Below are 14157 nucleotides of genomic sequence, written 5' to 3' on the forward strand. Positions count from 1 at the left end.
ACAGAGGCTCAGAAATGTAAAGGACAAAACTCAAGATTTAATTAATAAGCCTTTATTAAATATTTATCATACTCTAGTCATTGAGCAAAGCGCTAGAGACACAAAGAAAAAGGGAAATGGTCCCTGCCCTGAAGAATCTTGCGTTCTAATGGGAGGCAGCATGAGTCACATATAATAGGACTGAAAATCAGTTCTTTTTTCCCAAAACATTGCTTCCCTTTTCAAAGTCTTGAGCAAGTGGTCAGCCTTTCTGAGGTGACACTGCCCATTGAGGGGAATTCCCATCATTTCCAAGCTGCCCTTTTTCTGCTTCTGTGTGAATCTAACCATTAAGAATTTTTCAGCCTACTGGAACTAAACTAGGACCTTGCCCCATTCACTAGCCTCAGTTCCCTCAATTCCATACACACGTGGCATTGCTTTGTGCTTCGGAATCCTGCAAAATAAAGACCGTTTACTACCTGCAAATTGACTCAAAAATGGACAATGTTCTCATATTCCTATCCTTTGGTAGGGTCACAATCTCATCCACAGAAGAATTCCTCTAGCAAACCATCTGAATGTCCCATTCATGTTTTTCTATTCTGTGTGAATATTACTTGTATTCTGCTATAAATCTTCCATGAAGAATCTACTCCAAGTGCTAGAGACCTGGATTCACAAAGTTCTTAACTTTTTTGTTTGTTTGTGTGTCCAAAAGTCTGTGGATCCTGTTTCAAAACTAAGTTATTTTAAATGCATAAAATGTACTAGATGAGAAAGGATAACAATTATATTGAATATATATATATATATATATATATATATATATATATATATATATATATATATGTATATACACTTTTTTTCCCATAAAAGTTTATGGATCCTCTGAAATCTCTCCATAGGAGTTCCATGGGCCCTAGGTAAGGACTCCTGAAACAGTACATTAGTATTCCAGGAATATCAAGGGAGCTGTATTTTCTCCTCCATTCATTCTTACTTTGATGGTAGGCCAGACCATCTCCCTTTCTGATTAGATGTTACCTGGATTATATCTTTGACATTATTTTTTGTATATAGGTAATTGCTGGGTATATACTGCAACCTTCCTGGTCCCACTTTATACCTTTCCATTGCCCATAGGATGGTCTAACATTTTTATTCTTTGGTTGTTGTGGTATTCAATGATTCACAGTCATAGAATATTATCAAGCAGCATCTACTGTTTGCCTCCATAATGTAGGCTCTCCTGTACAGAATTCAAATGGGAATCATTTTCACTTCTCTGTAGATGTTGCCTTCCAAGGTGCTCAAGTCCAAATCCTCTGCTGGGAGTCTTCAGAGAGATTTAAAAGAGATTGGTCTAACAAAGGTGCCCAATGACCAAATACATGAAGAATTTCTGTCTGTACTATGGCAGGCAATGAGATGAACAGATCATTGAATTAACCCATTGGTGCTTATTTCCTAGATAATGTGGCAAAACACACTGAGCTGGCTTCAGAATGTAAGAGGAGGAAGACCTACAGAATTACGTCTGGGAAATGACCTGGCACATCTAAGAATCTCCGGGTACACATGGCACTAAAACAAAACTTCCAGAGACTGCACCAATCATACCCATTACCAGGAGTTAGCACTCAGATCACTGATTTCGCTTTCCTAAATGTCAGCAAATACTCATTTGTTCTTTCTTTCATGCAACACACATCTACAGAGATCTTCCTGAGAGCTCAACATGGGCTTCCTATGTTGTTAAATGTTAATCAGAAAATCCCTTGGAGCACAACATTCTGAAATCCAAAGGCTGTTCTTTATCTTTTATCCAACCTCATCTTACCGAATGACTACCTGCTGGCACCAAGTAGCATGGAAGGCCTCTAGGCACATTGGGCATTAGCCACTTTCAAGGGAACCCCTTGGCTAATGCCTCATCTGGTTTCCACCTGGCTTAATTAAAAGACAAACTGCATTGGCCACACTCCCTCATGCTCTATGCATTTGAGACAAAGGATTGAAACATTACTTTTCTCCCATCCCAAAGGAAAAGGTGATTCTAAAGAAAAACAACAACAACAACAGCAACTTGGAAACAGAGGATCAGATAGCTTTGATGAGTTCTCATAGTTTTAGATTTGTAATGAAAATAACTGCATTCTCTTGCATAAACTCTCCTCTAGTCTGGGAAGAATACTGTCCCTAACCAAATGTATCTAAAGACTGGACAGCGACATCTGTTAATCCTCTGTCTTTACTCTGTCACCCTAGACAAGTCAGGGCAATAGGATCATGACTCTAAGGCAAGAATGGATCTTAGAGCTCATCACATCCAACCTTCTCATTTTTCAGATGAGGAAACTGAGGCTCAGAGAGGTTACATCATTTATGCCAATTCAATAAGCCTGCTACTACCAGAGAAAGAGCTAACGATCTTTCCACTACACCCCAGTTCTGAAACTCAATCTCTTGTAAAATGAAGATGATAAGAGAACCCATGTGACAGGGCTGTTGCTGGGCACATGAGCTAAGATTTAACAGCCTTTTAACTCTAAAAAGATGCAATCTTCATCACAAAGACATCAGAAATTATTCAGAGAATTTCTTGACAATCTCAAACCCATAACACCCAAGGAAAAGTCCAGTGGATGTTCTTTCAAGGGGATGTTTCTGGTCTTGATGTGCTTTCCTTAAGAGATTTCCACCCATGATTCTGTTTGGGGATCTCAAAAGTCTTACATTCCATCACCTAAAAGCTCTCTCCCTTCCCTTCACCCCCCCTCACTTCCAGTTCCTGTGCCTACCCCCACTGGACCTCACTAATGAAGCTCTTTCCTCTTCCCTGTTTCTGCTTCCACATACTTGGATGCCTTTATCATCTGCCCATTGCGCACTGCTTGCCCAGCTCCACACGGGCCTTTCATCTTTCTCCATGAGTCAATCCCTCCGTGCCATTAATCATTTCTGTTACTCGTCTCTGATCTCTCTCCAACATGCCTACATCCTTCTGTCTGGGTGCCCTGTAACTACATGCAGCTTTCCAGGTGCTTTTTTTCCCTCACTGGTCCATAGCATGAGGCTGTTTCCAAAGCACCAAATTCCCCCCACCCCTCCCTATCAAATAAAACTGGCTGCAATCATCCCAGTTTTCCTCTTTGGTCATTCTCGTACTCTTAGTTTCTTCTCTGCTGTCCCCATGAACATCACCCTACTCTGCTTCCAATGGTATAGTCTGATTTTTGAGTGTTTTCCCCCTTCAAAAGCGTCTACAGCAAAAACAATCCCATATGGTGTAATGAATCTAGTTCTTTTAGCTAACTTAGTGGCTATAACAGACTTCTGCAGGTTTGGCTTGCAATTAGGAGAAGGATCTTCTACGTTCAATGGCTCCCCATTGTCCTTAGGAAAAATGGAAACCTTTTATGAGATAATGTCTGCAAAGCACTTTGAAAACCTTGATACACTATGTAAACACGACTATTATTCTTATTTTTATCATCATTCTAGATTGCAAAACCTACCACAGTCTGGCTCTAGCTCACCTTCCTTACCTTAATTTAGCAACTGCATTCTTGGTATTATCTGACTATCTCCTGCTATCTGTATCATACTGTCTCCTGCCTTGGTACATTTACAAACCTTGCTTTGTGACAAATGCCAGAAATGCTGGCCTCCTTCATCTCAAAATCCTCTTTTTACCAATTTTCTCAACTTCTATACCCTTCCCACAAATAGCCTGGCAAACTTCCATCCCAGTCCCTGTTTACCCCCTCTTGAGTTCAAATGCATTTCTGATTCTTCCAACATTTACAGAGCATTTCGTGTGGATTGCTCCTTTGCTCTCAATTCCCTTGACCTAAGATCTGAATCACTTGTGTACCTGTCATTCCTCTACCTCTGATCCAACCAATGCAAGGTCTCTATATCCCCAATCCAAAAGAACTTCTTAAATGCCTTCTGTGTCCTAGATGCTAGAGACACAAGTATAAAGAATGGTATAATCTGTATTCACAGGAATTTCTCCTAATGAGAAGGAAACAAGTACATAGAAAAATAAACATAACATAGTAATAAAGTTAAAAAATACATGATAGTTAAATATAAGTTAGATTAGAAAGGAAGACATCTATAAGTGGATCAGTAAAGCCTTCACGAGGAAGATAGTACTTGAACTTCATCTATGAGGCAGAGTAGGACAGCATGAAGGATGGCCAATTCAAGGATCTAGAGATGGAGTATCCAACAGATTGTTGAAAAACAAAGATAGAGATCTGTTTGGCTATTTTATGTGGCACAGGAAGTTGAACAATGTCCAATAAGTCTGAAAAGATAGGTTGGTGACATGACATGCAGAATTTTCAAAGCTTAATAGAGAAGTTTGTATTTTGTTCTAGAGACACTGGAGTTTTAACTAAGTCAGGCAGTAATATAATCGGATGGAAACATTACTTTAGCACCCATGTGTAGGATAAACTGAAGTAGGAAGAGCCTTGAGGCAGGGAGAATAATCTTCAAGCTACTACAGTAGTCCAGGCAAGAGATGATTAGGTCCTGATCGAAGGGAGCAACTATGTAGGTAGGAAGGAGACACTGGATGTAAGAGATAATGTGGAGGTATTTGGAAACTGATTGGATCTATTTGGGTAAGGGAAGAGTGAAGAATTAATGAGAATCCTTAAGTTTTGAATCTCAGAGACTGAAAGGATAACAAACCCTTTTATAGATACAAGAAAGTTTGGGAAAGGGGATTATTTGAGGGGAAAGATAATGAGTTCTATTTTGGATGTACCCTTTCAACAACTAGTAGTATGGAATAAAACATGGGAGAGATCTATTGTAAATATGGTGATCAGGGACTTGGCTTAGAGATGATAGTCAAACTGTACAAGAGATGATGAGATTATCAAGAAAGAAGGCATAGATACAAGGCAAAGATTACTCAGGACAGAACCTTGAAGCTCACTATCTAATATGGTGACTTACACATAGCAAATGCTCAATAAAGGTTTGAGGTTATAGAACTTACCTTGAAAATAGCAAAAAGTAAGAGTATTGAAATTAATATCACCTCAAATTCAATGAGAGTGAATAGGAAACTCACTTTTCATTTTCTTCAAATGCAAACTGTCATTGTAACTCATACCTACCCTGTTTAGGAAAAGAAGCATTTCATGAGACCAGTTCTTTGTTTTTGTCCTGAACATTGTCATTATTTTACACAAGATAATTCACCCAATGGGAGATGCTCTTTGAGTCTTTCTACCAACTTTCATTGCAAAGGGCTATTCTCCTTTCCGGTGTCCTTATTACTGAGCCACAGACTATAGAATTGTCAGCCTTGCTAGGGATCCTAGAACCCATCTAGTCCATCCTATATTAAAGAGGTGCCACATATTCATCTGTTTAACTAGTTTGGAGTAAAAAAGATACTACCTGCATGGTGTAGTAGTTTCCAAAACATGAGAAATCACCAGCATAGTATATACCCCCTCTAGGTGCTCCGTGATATTCTCTGTTTTCATGAAATTATTGATGGCTTCTTGTTGTTTCATTTCCTTGGATACTCTGCAGGATGAGTGCATCATCCATAGATATTTCCTCCAGATACTCAAATAACAGCCAATTATTGATGGCTTCTCCTGTTTGACTCTTCCTAGGACTCATCCAATGCCATCCCCTTATCTGATCCATGAAACCACAATCTTATATTTAACATCAAATTTTCACTCCTGCCCATTGCAGTTCCCTCCTTGTGACACAGACTGACAGTCTGACTCTGGAAAAATCACTCACCCTCTTAGGGATCAGAAAAACCCCTTTAGAGCAGTAGTTGGAGAGATAACCTACATTGATGGAGTGGGTTCCTCCTAGAGAACCCCTTACAACAAGGAAGTCATAAATCTAGTAAAAAAAAAACAAGAGCAAACTACAATGGTAAAAACTTGCAAATATGAAATGGGCCCCAAGTACTAAATAAAACTGAAGACTTGAAGTCTCTTTGATCCTGAGCTGCTTCTTGTAGATAATTCCAGAAAAATTATTCTTTGAGGTGCTTGTGACAAGAGAATGTGAGTGCAGCTTCCAAGGAGGCCTGACTCACTCTCCAATGAGAGAATTTAGATGGATGTAATATAGATCAACATCTCCCCAAATAACTAGGCATGAATGTTAGCAAGCAACGAATTTGAGAAACCAGCATAAAGCATCCCTTGTTATGCCTGTAGACAAAATATGACTGTGTACTTCAATACCTTGAGAGTCTTTGATTTTCTTCATCTACTTTAGAAATTCCCTCCACCAATGGAACTCTTAATCCCTCAATAACTTGCAATCTAAGTGAGTTGCCTTAATCCTCTCTATGGATAAAAATAAGTTTTGTTCATCATCATCATCATCATCATCATCATCATCATCATCATCATCATCATCATCACCATCATCATCATGAACAAGACTCTTATCATCTACCAAATATAACATCCCTGAATGGAGCCTAAGACACAGCCAGGATCCAAAAATAGAATCAAAAGACCCTTCATGGGCAATGTCCATATGAACTCAGCTGAGAGAAAAAGCACCAAACAGATGGTTGAGGCATAAAAATTTGTTTATGGAGAATGGAGAATTTATGCTATCAGCTCAGGAACAGACCATTCCTACCGGAGATTACAGAAAGCTTCTCTTTAAGGAGGCTGCTCTTACCGATTAATGAAGATTATACATGGAAATGGGAGACTATAACAATTCAGACCTCATCAAAAACCTAGTAAGACAAGACCTCCTGGTTTGAATTCTCCATCAGAGGCTTCCTATATTTGATGTACAACAAATCTCCATATGACAAAGACCTACCTTAGTATAAGCCTGATAAACCAAGCAATAAACTGGGGCAGGATCACTAACATAATCAGAACTTTAGCCCACAATTACCCAGACATAACATTGATTCTTAAAAACACAATTATAACATTTTAAATGTATTTCATCATACTGAGTCCTCACAATCTCCAAGTTAGAGGGAATGAACAGCTTTCAGTCTATGGAGGCTTGGTAGAAGAAATCAAAAATCTGTGGGAACAGAATTATCCCCATCATCCTATCTGCTATTAGAGTTATCCCAGTGATGCTTTCAGTGAACCTAGAAAGGGGGAACTTACATTTTAATACATTTATTGTATTATTTTAAAAAAGAGCAACTTTATCCACCACTTAAATAAGAGTCTAGAGAACATTAACTATGAAACTCTAATAGGAAGATGCATATCTACTTGACAAAAGAGTTCCGTTAGACCAAAGAAGAAACTGAAGATGAGAAAATGGAAGTACCTTGCCTGACTTCCCACAGCTTGAGGGAGAGGCAGCCATGCCATAGTGCTGAGAGGCTGCCGTGTCATAGTAGATTACATGATGGACTTCAAGTCAAGAAGAACTAGGTTCAGATTCCACCTCTAACAAATATGAGGAGTAAATACAACTACGGGCATATCAGTTAATCTCTCTGAGCCTCAGTTTCCTTGTCTAGAAAATATAGACAGCACTAGTAGTAGTACCTCACAAAGTTGTTATAATCTCAAACTGAGTAATTTATACAAAGTTTTCATGTGTTGTATATGCACATAGAGAGCCTTAAATGTGCTATATAAATGTTAATTGCCACGATAGTTTTTATGTGACAGAGTCATGTATGAACCCCAGTCCTGTGACTCTCGATCGCATTCACTACCCAGACACTTTACACCTAACCACTACTCTTATGTGACATGACTGTGCTGTGTCAGACATTTTTGTCAACTTAAATCATCTGGGTAAAAGCAACCATAACAACACAGACACCTGTATGCCACATCGTTCTTCAGGCACACTAACCTAGCCTGAGCCCATAGCAGAATGTCTTCAATGGGCCACAGGCACAGTGAAAGTTGGCCACATCCTTGGTACCAGAGGTTGACATGAAAAAAAAAAAAGTATTTTGGGTAAAACTCATGCATTCCATGAGTGGAGAATGCCAATCCCATTGAGAACTTGACATCTGGAATTCAGCAACAATGCCTACCTAACTTTGACAAAAAAAATCTAAGGCAATTGTCTGTGGAGTAAGCCTTCATTTTCTTCAAGTTCCAAGCCCCTCCAGAACCGGGCTAGCTACCAGGAGATGGCGGGAGCGAGTCTGATTGAGGAATGCAGGCCTTAAATTCAATCAACTTTGCCAGTGCACAAGGGTTTGGCTTTGCAAGGGGAAGTAGATAATTAGCTTGAGAAACACACAGAGACTGAATGCAGCACAGGCAACGTGGCTACCACCACTAAGATGTATTTATTTTGCTTTATAAAATTTGAGAATACAAATTACATTTCCAGTGCCGTTATATTCAAATGCATTCAAGATGCAATCATGCATGCATTTTATATCACGCTAATGGACATGCATCCATGTGTAATATGAAACTCACAATATAACAATGTTACATGTAAAATTAGAAATCAAATACCATGTTCATATTGTATTCATTTAGAAATACTTTTTGTGGGTTATGTCTCAACTTGCAACATGCCCTAGGAGCCTAAATCCAGTTTGTAAAGAATATACAACACGCATCGCACGCACATGCAGATACATGCATGCATGAAGGACTGACTGATCCACAAGGAGGACTTATCCTAATTCCATGAGTGAAGAAGGTCATGGAGTAAAGTGAAATCAGTATTCTATTTGGAGGAGAGGACCTCAGTTTGAATCTCAGGGCAGGTATTTATTCACTGTTGTCCTTGGACGAGTCAGAACCTCTCTGAATTCCATTTCTTTCTTCTTTAAAATGAAGGGCTTCGATTAAACCAGGACTTCTCAGAATGTGACTTGGGGATCCCAGCTGTCTGTAGGACCCTTATAGGAGGTCCATGACTATTTCTAAAATAATACTAAGACATTTTAGTGTCTAACACAATACAGACCAATAGATAAACAAAAGCTCTTTAGCATCCACAATAATTTTTAAAAAAGGATTTTTGAGACCAAAAACCTTTACTGGACTAGACCTTGGGATCACAGGATCATAATTTAAATTTGAAAGAAATTTGAAGAACCTTCACAAAGAAAATGCTGCCCAGAAAGATCATGCTTGCCCCAAATTACACAGGTTTTAAGTAGATGGATTGGGATTTGAACCCAGGTCCTTTGACTCTCAAAATCTGTTACTCTTTTTCTTATACCATAACGCCTCTCAGACAATCTCTCAGATCTCTTCTGGCTCAAAATTTCTGATCCTGTCATTGTACTCAAAAAAAGCAAAATTGGATTCTAATTCTAATCATGTCACTAAGAGTTAGTTGCCTGATTTTTGGCAAGTCATTTGAATTCTCCATGCCTTGGTTTATTCATCTGTAACATGGTGATAATAGAACTTGCACTACAAAATTTCTAAAAATGCTGTTAGTCTGAATCTAGGAATCTCAGTAGCGGTGTTCCCAATGTGGTAATACCCTCTATCAATTCATCTGTGACCAGCTCTATAGGTGATGAGATCACATTTCTCTGTGTCTGTGACCTCAATGGCTTATACTGACAGATCTAGGACTCTGTATTATGACTCCTATCATTCTTTACTCAGCCCCCCACACCACACCACACACCCACACATCCACACACCCACACCCCCCCCACACACACACCTCCTGTGACTGACTCCCCAAGAGAAATGAAAGAAGTAACATCTTGGTTACTGACTTTTTGGATTTAGTAGGTCAGGGAAAGTCATCTTTATCTCTTAGATTTACATGATACAAATTCTTTCATCTCCAACCACAGAAAGAGGTTAGCCTAGTGAAGGTTGCCGTCTATGGCTGGGAAACACAGTGAACTTCTCTGGACCACGTGATGATGGAATCAATAGCCTTCTTCCCATTAGCAACGTATACTAACCAATCAAGATAATGGCCACAGATTCTACTGGGCTATGCAGGCACCTTGTTCTTCTATGAAATTAGAAACTCCATGAAGGTAAAAGTAGAATCTAGTATAGTATCAAGCATGGAGCATGCATGCCTATTAAAGCAGAGGGGTTTGTTTTAGGTTCTTAATTACTTGATTCAATTCAACCGCATTTTGTTAGCTGCTGAGTATAACAACAGTGACAGTAACCAGTCAGAATAATCACTAATATTTATGTAATACTCTCAGATTTGCAAGGTTGTGTCATTTGATCCTGGCGACTCCCCTGGGGAGGTGGATACTATTATATTATCCTCATTTTTCCAATGAGGAAAAGGAGCAAAAATTTAAATTGCCCCTACCCTCAAGGAGCTTACTTCTGAAGGGGAAGGGGGGGGGGGGGGAGGAAGATACAGTATATAAACCAACAAGTAAATGCAAAATTACTCTAAAATAATTTCAAGAGAAAAAGAGTAATAATTATTGGAAGGGTGGTATGATCAAGATAAACTTCCTGGAGGAGATGAGAACCCTACTGTTTTGAAGAAAACAAAGGTTGGTGCCAGGCTTAGGTAAGAAGTAAGAATATCCTAAGGATCGTCATTATACCCATTTTGCTCTCTGTGGATAAAAGCTCAAGATCTTTAAGGATTTCAGGAGTGCTTTTATTGGAACACTGTTCAAAAAATGGATTCAATCCCAGGTGTTGGTAGATCTCACCTTTATGGTGGATGAGGCCATCGATAATGCACAGGAGAATCAGAGAAAGTAGGGAAATGTGAATCAAATAGATGCACTGACCTGTGAGGAGTCTGCCTGGGATTTTTAAGCCTAGACAAGATGGCAGACAAGAAGCAACTAGAATTCCTGAAATTTACAAATGCATTCCTTACTACACTGAAAGGAAAAGATGGGACACAGAGCTGCCATCTAGACAAGTAACTCAATCAAACTCAACAGACATTTATTTAGTGCACTCTTTGTGTCAGATACGGGGGGCACACAAACCAAAAGGAGACTCATCCTGCCCCCAAGGAGCTTACAATGTACCTGGGAGTGAGAGGGGTGAGATGTAACATATATACAGGCAAGAGATCATAAGGTATATGTGTGTGTGTGTGTGTGTGTGCATGTAAGGCAATTTGAAGAGGGCATGTCCACTAACAATAAGGCAATAACAAAAGTGAGTCCTACAGTGTTGCTATCCCTACGTTATGAAGCAGTCCATTAGTAGAAGAGGGAAAGTTGTCTAAGTTTACACAAATTCAAGTAAACTTAATGAATATACACACGCATATGCATGTGTGTGAGTGTGTGTATGTGTATCTATATACATAGATATATATCTATATCTACCAAGTAAAAGGTGTTGGTAACATAAGCGTTCTCACCCATAAGGTGCTTATATTCTTGCCCAAAACACATCATTACAATGTGCTAGTACAATGTGGCAAATCATGAAGCTTTCTAACTTTCTAATTCTCTAGCCCACGAATTATTTTGAAGCTTATTTTTCCTCCCTCCCACCCCCATCATTCAAAGAAAACTAACATCCTTTGCTACAGGCTATTCTCCTATCATTCAATCATATTTGCTGAGGCGAGCAGCTATTTGGAATAACTTAGCACCCTGTTAATAACTAACACTGTCGCCAAACCCTTTTTGCCAACACACAATGAAAAACAGTTTCTATAGTCCTTAATGTCCAATTTACTTTCTGCACCATGACAATCTTTGACTCAAAGAGAAGAGACTGATAGTACAGAGGATTATATTAAAACTGAGCACATTTGGATACCAACTAGTCTGAATGAAGGGTCATATAATAGCAGTCGTCCAAGTAACATTTGTTGAAATGTTTGCTTCTTGTTTGTTTGCTGAAGGGTTTAATTGGACGTGGAAAAATCCATGTGTTCAAATGTCACTTCATCGAAATATTTTACATCCAAGACGGACTTTAAAAATAAGCCGTTTGTTTGGGCATGTTGAGAAAAAGTAAGAACTCTAACCTTCTTCAAGACAAGCAGGGAACAGATCCCAGAGAGTCACTAACGTCCAGTATAAATGGCTTACCATGTGAGGAACAATTTAAAACCATAATATAACTTATGACATAACTCATCTGTTAAACATTTCATCTGAAGACTTTAATGAATTGCATGATGGAATGTTGGAAGAAAAAGACAATTGAAATCCTGGGACTAATTTCGGCAAAACTAAGAACATAGTATCCCCATGAAGATGAGAGAAACAAGGCAGCTGTCTTTCTGTTTCCTTCGGTGTCAGGCTGGCAAATTGTAATGTTTTCTTCAAAGATTACGAGGGAGGAAGAAAGATCAGAAACAACCATTTTGGAAAAAAAACCATCAGATCAAAGCGCTATTTGGTTATTTGAATCTTGGTAAAGCCGGGACATTAATCTCCCAGGTATAATATTATTTCAGCAATAAAAAATGTAACAGCAGCACAAATGTAGTTCATATTTTAGCTTATGTGGGGTGAGGAAATGCAGTGATAAAAGGAAGGGCTTTTAAATATAACCCCTAACAGATTACATATTTCACTTCTGAAGTATTCCCTGAGGTACCATGGGGGTAATCTTTCTTATACATGCTTTTCAATAACAAAGAGTCCATGATATATTTCAGTGGTGAAAGATTAGGAGAGAAAACATAGCTCCCATTATCACTTGATGGCAATGCAACAGCAGAAAAGTTTCTTTAAAGCATCACGGGTCTATTTTAATCAGCAACCATGCTGGCTACTGATGGCTGTCATTATAGACCCAGCTTGTGCCTGACTGGCTCACTTTTCCCTGCCCCATCCATTCCGAAGTGGTCCCCCATAGGTGAAGTATACAGTCACAGCTGCCTCCCACATTTGGGGTCGGAACAATTGGACTGAATCGCAATGCTCAAAAGAAGTTGAGGACCTAAGGAATGGAATAGTCATTTTCTGCCCACCCTTTCTTTCTTCCCCTCCTCAAATTCTGAGAAAGCACTAAAGCATTTCTCCAGATCCCATCTCAAGAAATCTATATTCCCCAGGCTTTTCAAGGTCATTGGAAGTAGCCTGGGGCATTTTTGGTCTGACCATTTTACACTGACAGAACCTCTCAAACCATATACTACAACAAAAGGGTTTCAATATTATTATATGCTTAGAATAAATTCCAAGTCCTTCAGCTTCATAGAATGTAAAAAATGAATGTTTCAACATCAAGCTTTTTTTCAATTTTGTTTTTATATTTTGACCCAAGATATATGAAATAGCTATCCATTAAGAAGGTTATAAGTTTCAAAATTATAACTCCCATGTTAATAATTTCTTTTAGGACTTTTCTAAGTAACCATTACCAAAGAAATCAGAGGGAAGTTTGGGAGGAAAAAAACCCCAAATATGTTAGTGTTTGTAATAGAATGACCCCTTTATATTCCTAGCACCATAACTTGTCCTTGACTGTTTCATTCTAGACAACTCCCAAGTGTCCATGTCTGATTGGCTACTTCACATGCTAGCTGACCCTGGTCAGATTTTTCATCCCGGCATGGTTTACCCTTGCCACCCAAGATGTGTACAAGGGTCTGGTCTCCACTGTCATTTTTTGTTCTGAGGAAATAGAAGTTCCTTCTAATAATCATCTCAAGGACGCAAGTCAAGTCGATCTCAGAAGTTTTTCTTATGTATTTACTTTATGTCAGATGCTACGGGTACAAAAATTATGTGTGTCCCTGTCCTCAAGGAGTTTACATTCTACCACACAAAAAATCACAAAAGGAAAAAAAAAGGAACCTGTATCTCTTTTCTGCCCTACTATTGAATTCATATATCCAGGAAGAACTTGGTCATGACTGGAAATAGTAAGGAGGCCACTAAGTGACACCATACTGCATAGAGTGCAGCGGCTAGAATCAGGAAGACTTAGGTTCCTGAGATCAAATCTGGCCTCAGACACTTAGCTCTGTCACCCTGGGCAAGCCGTTTATCTCAATTTGCCTCAGTTTCCTCATAGCTCAAATGAGCTGAAGAAGGAAATGGCAAACCAGTATCTTCGCCAAGAGAACAGCAATGATAACTCAACAAAGACAGAGAAAGCAAGGCAGGAGCATGTTCTTGTTTTTCCTACAGTACAACACCACATAATGGGGACCAGAATTAGATCTAACTCTTCAAGTAATCTGTGGGGACGCAGGAACATTTAATTTGTCAGTCCTACTTTGCATCGGTCAGGCTGTTTCCAATCAGAGTAAGGT

At 39.0% G+C, this 14157-nt stretch overlaps 1 protein-coding gene across 2 annotated transcripts in view; it reads right to left on the reverse strand.

The window, feature by feature from the left end:
- The window catches only part of CACNA2D3 (calcium voltage-gated channel auxiliary subunit alpha2delta 3), a 1103218-nt gene that overhangs the window by 106080 nt on the left and 982981 nt on the right, over positions 1 to 14157 (reverse strand). The window lies entirely within an intron of this gene.

Source organism: Notamacropus eugenii, chromosome 3, assembly GCF_028372415.1.
Source record: "Notamacropus eugenii isolate mMacEug1 chromosome 3, mMacEug1.pri_v2, whole genome shotgun sequence".
Taxonomy (NCBI): Eukaryota; Metazoa; Chordata; class Mammalia; order Diprotodontia; family Macropodidae; genus Notamacropus; species Notamacropus eugenii.